Below are 10,090 nucleotides of genomic sequence, written 5' to 3'. Positions count from 1 at the left end.
AAAAAAATCAGTAACCAAAACAAGAAGAGGAAAAACATTATCGTTTTCAGAACAAACCCAACAGTTAGAGTAGAAAGCTATCGTAGAGGGTGATATTTTTCGAACGAAGAAGACTTTTTTTGAAGCCACAGGCCCTACTAACTTTCAAAGATAACGACAGATTGCTTCAGAAATATATGAAGCTTTTTCAAAGAAAGTCTTGTTTTTGGCTTGGCCTTAGACTTTGCCGTAAAAAAAAATCTTAAACTGTTACTCAAAGGAAAATATAATTTTGGAGAACACCTGACGTTGTTCAAAAGCAAAATTGACGTAACAGAAAGGTAGTCACGAACACTAAAGAGTTTTTAGAAAGATGGTACTCAGCAGTTTTTTTTTTTTAGTAAATTACAAAATAATATATGTATTTAGATTTTGCCATATCCATATGTTATCGAAAAATTATAGATTTACCATCATAAAATAAACGATTGTTTATCGCAACTTAATATAATTATATTAATATATAAACCACACCGAAGATCCCAGCTTCACGCCCAGGGAAAAGCAACATCAAAATTTTAGAACAAAATTTTTCAATTAGAAGAAAATTTTTCTAACCGGGGTCGCCCCTCGACAGTGTTTGGCAAGCACTCTGGGTGTATTTCTGCCATGAAAAGCTTTCAGTGAAAGCTCATCTGCCTTGCAGATGCGGTTTGGAGGCGCCATAAAAGAAGTAGGTACCGTCCCGCCAATTTGTAGGAAATATTAAAAAGGAGCATGACGCAAATTGGAAGAGAAGCGCGGCGTAAAATCTCTTCGGAGGTTATCGCGCCTTACATAAGTTTTTTTTATTAATCTATAGGTTATCATTAATTTATATGTTATCAATAAGTTATCAATTTGATATCGAAGCGTTTGTAAAATTATCGATATGTTTTCAAAAACGTATCGATTTGGTATCGAACATTTATCAATTTGTTATAAAAAATTTATCGATAGGTTTTCGAAAAGTTACAGATTTTTTATTGTAAGTTTACCGATTGCTTATCAAGAAGCTTTCGATATGTTATCAAAAAGATAAGACTGATCAACCGAATTTTGTTAAGTTACCGAAATGTGTTCAAATAGTTACCGATTCGTTATCCTTTTATTATCTTAAAATTATCGATTTGTTATCAAAATGCTATAGATTTTATATCAAAAATTTATCGATTTGTAAGCGAAGTGTTAAAAATTTGTTATCGAGGTGTTATGAATTTATTATCGACGTTTTACCGCTTTTTAATAAACCTTATACCGATAAGATTTCATTATAAAATCGATGACACATTTGTAACCCGTGGTTAAGAAGCCGATAAGACATATTTGGTTCTGGTGAAATTAACCCTGTTGTACATTAACATCACTACCACGCTAAACATCAAACTTTACGAATACTTGGTACTCAGTTCTTTATTTTTATACTCAGCTGAGCAGAGCTCACAGAGTATATTAACTTTGATCGCATAACGGTAATCCGTAACGGCATAAACTAATCGAGATAGATATAGACTTCTATATATCAAAATGATCTGGGTGAAAAAAAAAATTAATTTAGCCATGTCCGTCCGTCCGTCTGTCCTTCCGTCTGTAAACGATAACTTGATGAAATTCGGTATGTAGGTTCCTGGGCGCTTCTCTCAGATCGCTATTTAAAATGAACGAAATCGGACTACAACCTCGCCCACTTTTTCGACATCGAAAATTTCGAAAAACCGAAAAAGTGCTATAATTCATTACCAAAGACGGGTAAAGCGATGAAACTTGGCCTTATGACGCAAAACAGAAAATTAGTAAATTTTTGAACAAGTGGCACCGCCCACTTTTAAAAGAAGGTAATTCAAAAGTTTTGCAAGCTCTAATTTCGCAGTCGTTGAAGATATCATGATGAAGTTTGGCAGGCACGTTGCTCCTATTACTATATGTGCGCTAAATAAAAATTAGCAAAATCAAATGACTAACACGCCCACTTTTAAAAAAAAATTTTAAATCTTTATAGTATATAAGTAAATTATGCCAACATTCAACTCCAGTAATGATATGGTGCAACCAAATACAAAAATAAAACAAAATTTCGAAACGGGCGTGGGTCCGCCCTTTTTCATTTAATTCGTCTACGATACTTTTAATGCCATAAGTCCAACAAAAATTTATCAATCCTTGTGACATTTGATAGGGACATAGATTCTATGACGATAACTGTTTTCTGTGAAAAAGGGCGAAATCGGTTGAAGCCACGTACTGTTTTTATACACAGTCGACCGTCTGTCCTTCCGCTCGGCCGTTGACACGATAACTTGAGCAAAAATCGATATATCTTTACTAAACTGAGTTCACGTACTTATCTGAACTCACTTTGTATTGGTATAAAAATGACCGAAATCCGACTTTGACCACGCCCAGTTTTTCGATATCAAAAATTACGAAAAATGAAAAAAATGCCATAATTCTATACCAAATACGAAAAAAGGGATGAAACATGGTAATTGGATTGCTTTATTGACGCAAAATATAACTTTAGAAAAAAACTTTGTAAAATGAGTGTGACACCTACCATATTAAGGAGAAGAAAAAGAAAAAGTTCTGCAGGGCGAAACAAAAGCCCTTGGAATCATGGCATGTATACTTTTCGTTGTATTAAATATATAAATAAATTAGCGGTACCCGACAGATGATGTTCTGGGCCACCCTGGTCCACATTTTGGCCGATATCTGGAAAACGCCTTCACATATACAACTACCACCACTCCTTTTTAAAACCCGCATTAATACCTAAAGGCGTCCACATATAGAACTAAGGTCCACTTCTTTTTAAAATACTCATTAACACCTTCCATTTGATACCCATATCGTACAAAAAATTCTAGAGTCCCCCTGGCCCACCTTTATGGCGATATCTCGACAAGGCGTCCACCTATAGAACTAAGGCCCACTCCCTTTTAAAATACTTATTAACCCCTTTCATTTGATACCCATAACGTAAAAACAAATTCTAGGGTCACCCCTGGTCCACCTTTATGGCGATATCTCGAAAAGGCGTCCACCTATGAAACTAAGGATCTTACTTACTAACTAAGGATCACTCCCTTTTAAAATACTCATTAGCACCTTTCATTTGATACCCATATCGTACAAACAAATTCTAGAGTCAGCCCTGGTCCACCTTTATGGCGATATCCCTAAATGGTCCACTCCCTCATAAAACACTCTTTAATATCTCTCATTTGATACACATGTTATACAAACACATTCCAGGGTTACCCTCGGTTCATTTTCCTACATGGTTATTTTCCCTTATGTTGTCACCATAGCTCTCAACTGAGTATGTAATGTTCGGTTACACCCGAACTTTACCTTCCTTTCTTTTTTATTTTTAAGTTTTTATACTTGAAGAAAACTTTATCAATATTTGCAATCTATATTTCACAATAACCATACGTTTAAGAAAGTGTCAATGGGAACAGAAACGAGTGTAATGCAAATACTAGATAATTATCGTATTTTATTTCGGCTTTACGCACCGTTGGTACACCCATCCCATATTATTTTTCCACTCCATTCATCCTTTGAGGGAATTTGAGTGGTTTATGTGGAGATCGTATCAAGAAACGGAATTGTCGCCCGAGCTACGGCTATTTTGCCCACAATGTCAACCGGATACAGATTCATTATTGCGTTTAGTGCTAGTGTAGGTATTCTACGTAGGATCTGCTTTACCAACCTTTAGACCGTGAAAGAAGTGTCTAGTGCTTTACATTATCTTGACCGCCTATAGTGTAGCCAGCTTACCAATCTTGGAGCCCTGCGTTTGCCAATTACACCTCCACAGCAGTACGAAGCAACCGAAGCCTTCCTGTCCCTGTCCGCCTTCCGAAGCTTTCATGAAAGCTTGTTGCTAAGAATAACCCCGAGATTCTTAACGCTGTCAGACAGCACAGAGAGACACTTCCTCAATAGAGGGTGGTCTTAATTCAGGAATCTTGTCCTTGTGCGTAAAAAAACTACCTCTGTTGCTATGGTTGAAAACTTATCCGCAGGGTAAGGACTACCTGGCCACGTCACCCTCTAAAATGCCCCTAATGTGTTTAGAAGTTTACTCATGGCAAAAATTGCCCGGTCATCTGCATAAGCCACCACTCGGCAGCCCTTATCCTCAACGTCGTGAAGTAAGTCGCTCATTACCGGGATCCAAAGTAGGGGAGAAAGAACACACAGTTATTGTATACTCTCACACCTTTCTATGAGCTGTTAAATCCACTCACTCGTACGTGTTGAGATGTCGAAAATAGCTCCCTCAAGCGTAAGTAAGTCACCCTGATTTATATCCGGAATAATCTATGATAATTTCCCCCCTAATTGTTATCTGAGTTTTTTTTTTTTTTTTTTGTATTTATTTCTAAAGATTTCTTAAAATAGCTTTATCTTCGCTTATATTAATCAGCTGAACTGTCTGTAGATATTTTGGACTTACATTATAGGAATTTATCCATTTTGGTAATGCTTACCCTCTATCTGGAGTACTTTTACATAGAGAAACACCTACATACACACCATTTAATAGCTGTCTGCTCGCTTCACCATTGAATCACTACATATTAGAATCCTCACATCTTTGTTTATCCAACACTTGAACTTTAATTTCCTTTTTTATATATTCGCTCTTATTTCATTTGCGTTTTCTTTTTTTTCTTGCAACTTTTCACAGGTCTTGTGCACATCCTTGAGGATCCTAGTATTAAATTGGATGACATTACGCTGGAAGATATGGGCGAGTACAGTTGCGAGGCGGATAATGCGATTAGTTCAATTACAGCCACAGGCATACTAACTGTACATGGTAAGTTCATTGTCGTGAATCCTGGTGAGTATACACGTGTGTGTGTGTTAAACTTTTTGTGTTGATAACAAATCAGTATGTTGCTTACATGCTTATAGAATATAGCCTACTATCAACATATGTACATATGTACGTTGTTTGGTTCAAAGAAGAAAAAGTTTTAAAGCTAATTTGAAGTGTTTTTGTATAGTGCAAAGTATGCAGGTAAGCATCATTGGGTGCTCGTTAGACAACATAGCTTGTATAGGGTGTCAAAGTTTTGACCACTGGTTTGGTTGTCAAAGTTATACAAAGTCAAAAAAGTAGTAAGAAGAAAGTTTTTTTCCGACTATTCATGAGACGAAAAAAAGCGAGCAGGCAAAGTGTTTTCAGAGCTCAAATTTGTGAAAATACAATTAGCTCACTGTTTGCTATAAGATAGTAATTTGTTTTAACCCCGCGCCGTGTCTCTATCAGAGGTAAAAAACGTCTTGAAGAGTTTTTTCTTTCAATCTGCTATATATGGAAGTCACACGATATGCGGTGTACCCCTTCCTGTGGTTTTTCGAGCATTATTACACGTCAATCTTAAGGTGTGCTTTGATCTAATCGGAATCTGCACAATACCTAATTACTTAGCTCCTTCACTTTACCAACTTTGATGTAGAACATTTCTGCTGGAAATATCGTTTCTCCGACCCTCTTTTGTGGTTAATGTTGATTTTAGTAGCATCACTAGCTTGATCGTTGACACCGTTTAGACTCCTCATCATTAGCGCTAAGGCGATTTTGCCCGTTTCGTTAGAAGTTTCGCTAGCTAACTCTGTTTCGCGACAATTGACTCCAAGCGGGAGCACCAATAAAGAACAAGTCTCCCTTCACCTGCCTCTCACAACTCTGGTAACGTTTTCTCCTTCCTTCGCTTCTTAATTGTGGTGTCGGAGCGTATTCGTCCATTCACAGAACATGATTCAGCCAGCGAAGCCAGGACCATATATATTCCTGAGAAGTTATCTACCAAACTCCTCTAGAGCAGTATCATTTTTCACGACATTGTTCACGATTTTTAGCTATACATTAGGGCGGGTGTGATGAGCAACTTTTAGATCACGATTTTTGTTCGTTGTGAGAGGACTCAACTATTCCGTGGTCTACTCAGTCCAAAGTATATCTATGATTCCTAAGTTACCATTGTTTTCACTGCCAATGCTGGTTCTTAAATATATGAAGCCCTTTACAGTTTATATCCGTCAACAATGACGTGGCTGGCAAAGCGCGAGTGCCCCGATTCTTACTTGTATGCAGCAAGTATTTCGTCTTGTCCTCATTGGACGCAGGATAGATAAAAAGGCTGGAAAAAAGGTGGGTCTTGCTTTCAGATCCCCATAAAGCGGATGTTTACGCAGAACTCAGTATATATTTGGCATGGTGCACCTTACCTATTAGCTCAGCGATCCACCGTTTTGAACAATTCTATCGTTTCGTTATTTACCCGACTATTTGATATCAATGATTAATCATCATTCATACACCATCCACCTCTTCGTAGCTCGCGAGCTACGTCACTGTACACCAACTGGTTATTTTGGTTGACTGAGGGTACATATGTGCGCGTAATAAAAAATCTAAAAAAATGTTCTGAAACGATGCCGAAATACTCCTAAAATCATTCTGGTTGTTCTCCGTTCTGATGTCAAAATGATTCCGTAATAGTACTGAAATAATATTTAAAAGCATTGATGGATTAGGACAGAAAAACAAAGCTGAAATTATGCAAAAATATATCTCAAACGATTTTCTGATGTATTTTCTCAGAATCTTTACTTAAACACCCTGTATCACACGTAAACAAATATGTCTACTCACACCAATGTAAACATAAAAATTAATTACCTGACCGCACTTCAGGAACATTTCAAACACAGTAGAGCACATTTTTTTTTCTGCGAAAAGTAGCTGAGACCACAAACACATTTCAACATTTACCATAATTAATTTAATTTTTCGCCCCGCAAAATAAACACATACGCTAAGCTTATTTCTTTTTCCCACAATCTCTCCCCATAAAAAAAAAAATGCAGCACCACCAAAGCTTATTATACGCCCCAAAAATCATTTCGTTGAAGTTGGCGATGAAGTGCTCTTTGAATGTCAAGCTAGCGGCTATCCAAAACCTACACTCTATTGGTCAGTAGAGGGCAATAGCTCACTGCTCTTCCCCGGCTACAAAGATGGACGCATTGATGTGACGCTAACGCCCGAGGGACGTTCAGTGCTCTGAACGAGCATGCGCGACGTAATCTCTACGAAATTGGTACGCTTACTATAGCCGATTTACAACGTAATGCGGATGAGGGTTTGTACACTTGTGTGGCTACTAATAATAATGGCAAATCTTCATGGAGTGGTTACTTACGTTTGGATATACCAACAAATCCGAATATTAAATTTTATAGCGCATCTGAGCTCTCAACGCATCCTGGGCCACCCGGCAAACCGCAGTTAGTAGAGAAAAGCGAAAATGCTGTGGCATTATGTGCTGTGGCATTATGCTGTGTCTATATAGTAGAGATGTTCGCCAAGAATGAGACCGACGGCTGGGTAGCGGTGGGTGCGCGCATACAAAATACAACTTTTATGCAAGTCGGATTAGTGGCGGGCGTGAATTATTTTTTGTAACACGCACTGAAAATTCACATGGTCTATCTTTGCCTAGTCCGATGTCAGAGCCGATTAATGTAGGCATGTTAAGTGCGCGAGCATTTCTAGAGCTAAGAGTGAGCTAACTTAACTTCGTTCTCCTTTTTTGTCATTCGCATCGTTTCTTCAATAGTGGCTTGGATTTGAGTGAAGCACGCGCCAGCTTGTTATCCGGTGACGTGGTGGAACTAATTAACGCAAGTATTGTAGATTCGACAAGCATGAAATTGACATGGCAGGTTAGTAGGGCAGATTCTTTGAAATTTGTGTTTCCAATTTGGATCATTTTCTTTGCACTTCATTCGTTTATGGCTTATTAGCTTGGTGTCAATGTCAATACAGCGCTGAAGCGTGAAAAGCAATCATGTGGCGCAAAATTGTCCGAATGTCCTTACGGTAGTCGACTTGTTGTATTTGCATTGGCACCTGCTTAAACGATGTATCGCAGCAGGAAGCAGAAGAAGACAGCAATTTAAATTACAACAAATTTTTCTATTTTTTGTATCACCTTACTTTTGTACTCATTCCTTTTGCTCTCTTCCACTTTTATATCTTTCAATCTCCATAGATAATCAACGGCAAATACGTGGAAGGCTTTTACATCTACGCGCGTCAGTTACCCAATCCAGCATCTGCTACAAAGTTAGCGGAACACTATAGCGCAAATACCAATCCATTGTTGGTGGCATCACGAGATGGCAGTTCCTCATCATCATCTTCATCCGCTGATGCTGCAACGGCCGCTTTGATTTCGGCGAAACCAAATATTGCCGCTGCAAGACGTGACACTGCCGTTGCCTCCACCTCTGCTCGGTCAACCGACAGCATCACATATCGCATTCTAACGATCCTGAACGGCGGTGGTGCTTCATCTTGCACTATGACCGGTCTGCTGCAATATACGCTCTATAATTTTTTCATTGTTCCCCTTTATAAGTCGGTATAGGCGAAGCCATCGAATTCACGTATTAAGCGCACGCTAGAGGATGGTGAGTACATGAAAGCCTACATTCAAATATTCTCAACTAAGGTAACTAAATATCAGTAGAGCTGCGATAAGAAAAAAAAAAAAAAACAGGGGAAAGCAATTATCTAGAGATTTCAAGTTTTTAGCTTTTTTTAATTACTGATATTTCAACATACAAAGCACTAAGCTGAACAAGGTAAAGCAGATGAAAGGGAGCTAATATCAGCCTAGCGTGTGCTCGTCTGATACAGCCTGGGTTAAACTTTATACTAGCCGCACTCTTGTGCCGGGAAGCTCGTTCTCAGCAGTCTCTGGAACTGCTTTGATGAGTTAGCGGTGACAGATGACAGTCCCATCCGCGATGTCGTGAAGATAAGGTAAGATTATGTCATAAGCACAGTCTTTGCCTGTGGCTTCTGAGTGACCTAAAAATACTCTTAGCCTTTCGACCGAGCTTCTTTTTCATCTTGCGTCGCACTTTTTATTTTTTTGTGGAATTATGTGGAAGAAAGTTACTTTCTAATGTGGCCAAAGAGGATAGATATACAAGAGGGCGCACTGTAGAATTTCTAAATGGCGCTGAAACAGGTTGGTGTTCCTCTAGAAAATCCAAATTAGGTGTTCACCATGCGTTTTGTTATTCTATCCGCACCAGCCTTCGCTGTAATTTTTATTTCTTTCTTGTTTTGTTCGTGCGCGCGGCCATTTTTGACACTTTTGTTTATGTTTTCATTTATGCAGTTTGTTTTGGTAATCCAATAAAAAAAAGTATTGATTGTCCTTGATGTTCTAATTGATCGGTTGATTGGCATTTTGATAAAGCTTTACAAAGTGAAAATTTATATGCAAAAAAATTGTTAAGTGAGAGTGCAAATCAATGTATGCAATAAATAAAACAGGTATGTATCTACGTATGTGTGTGCATACATATAAAGACATGTGCATATGCAAGTGCCATGATTGAAAATTTTCCAAGTTCTGAAATGCCGACGGCTTTTGTGTCTTTCATTTAAATAAAATGTTTCAAAGTGAATAGAAAATGTAAAAAAAGTTTTAAAGTGATAACAGAAATGTGAATATGTGTAACAATTGGTTAAAATGTGATAAAGTGAGGGTATGTAGGTAGCGAGGCAAGCGTATAAACATATATATGAAATTGTTGCATAGAAGTGGTCCAAAGATAAAGTTAAGAAAGCTTGCCATCATTTCTGAAAACCAAATAAAATCTTACAAAATCATTGTACATATTATGTATAGATAGTATGTGCTTAAAGAAATCCATACATATATATATAAGTGTGCAATACTTTGTATTCATCTAAATAGACTTTTTGCAATTGGATTGTTTCTTGGTCAGGTGAAGGTGGTGAAGAAAAAGACGATTTTTTTCTCCTCATTCGAAACTTCGAAATATCAGAAAAGAAATGGACATGGGTAAAAGGAATGGCATGTGTGCGTACGAACGCAAAAAACTATTTTCATACATTTGACAAACGCCCCAATTTTTATGAGTGCCTGGTAATATAAAAATGTTTCTTGCCAGGCGGGAATGGAAGTTTTTCTCTTAGGGTGTTTTTCTCGACGCCATA

The sequence above is a fragment of the Eurosta solidaginis genome, chromosome 2 (genome assembly GCF_040869045.1).
Source record: "Eurosta solidaginis isolate ZX-2024a chromosome 2, ASM4086904v1, whole genome shotgun sequence".
NCBI classification, from domain to species: Eukaryota; Metazoa; Arthropoda; class Insecta; order Diptera; family Tephritidae; genus Eurosta; species Eurosta solidaginis.
The sequence above is the reverse complement of the archived record's forward strand: the minus strand, read 5'-3'. Positions refer to the sequence as shown.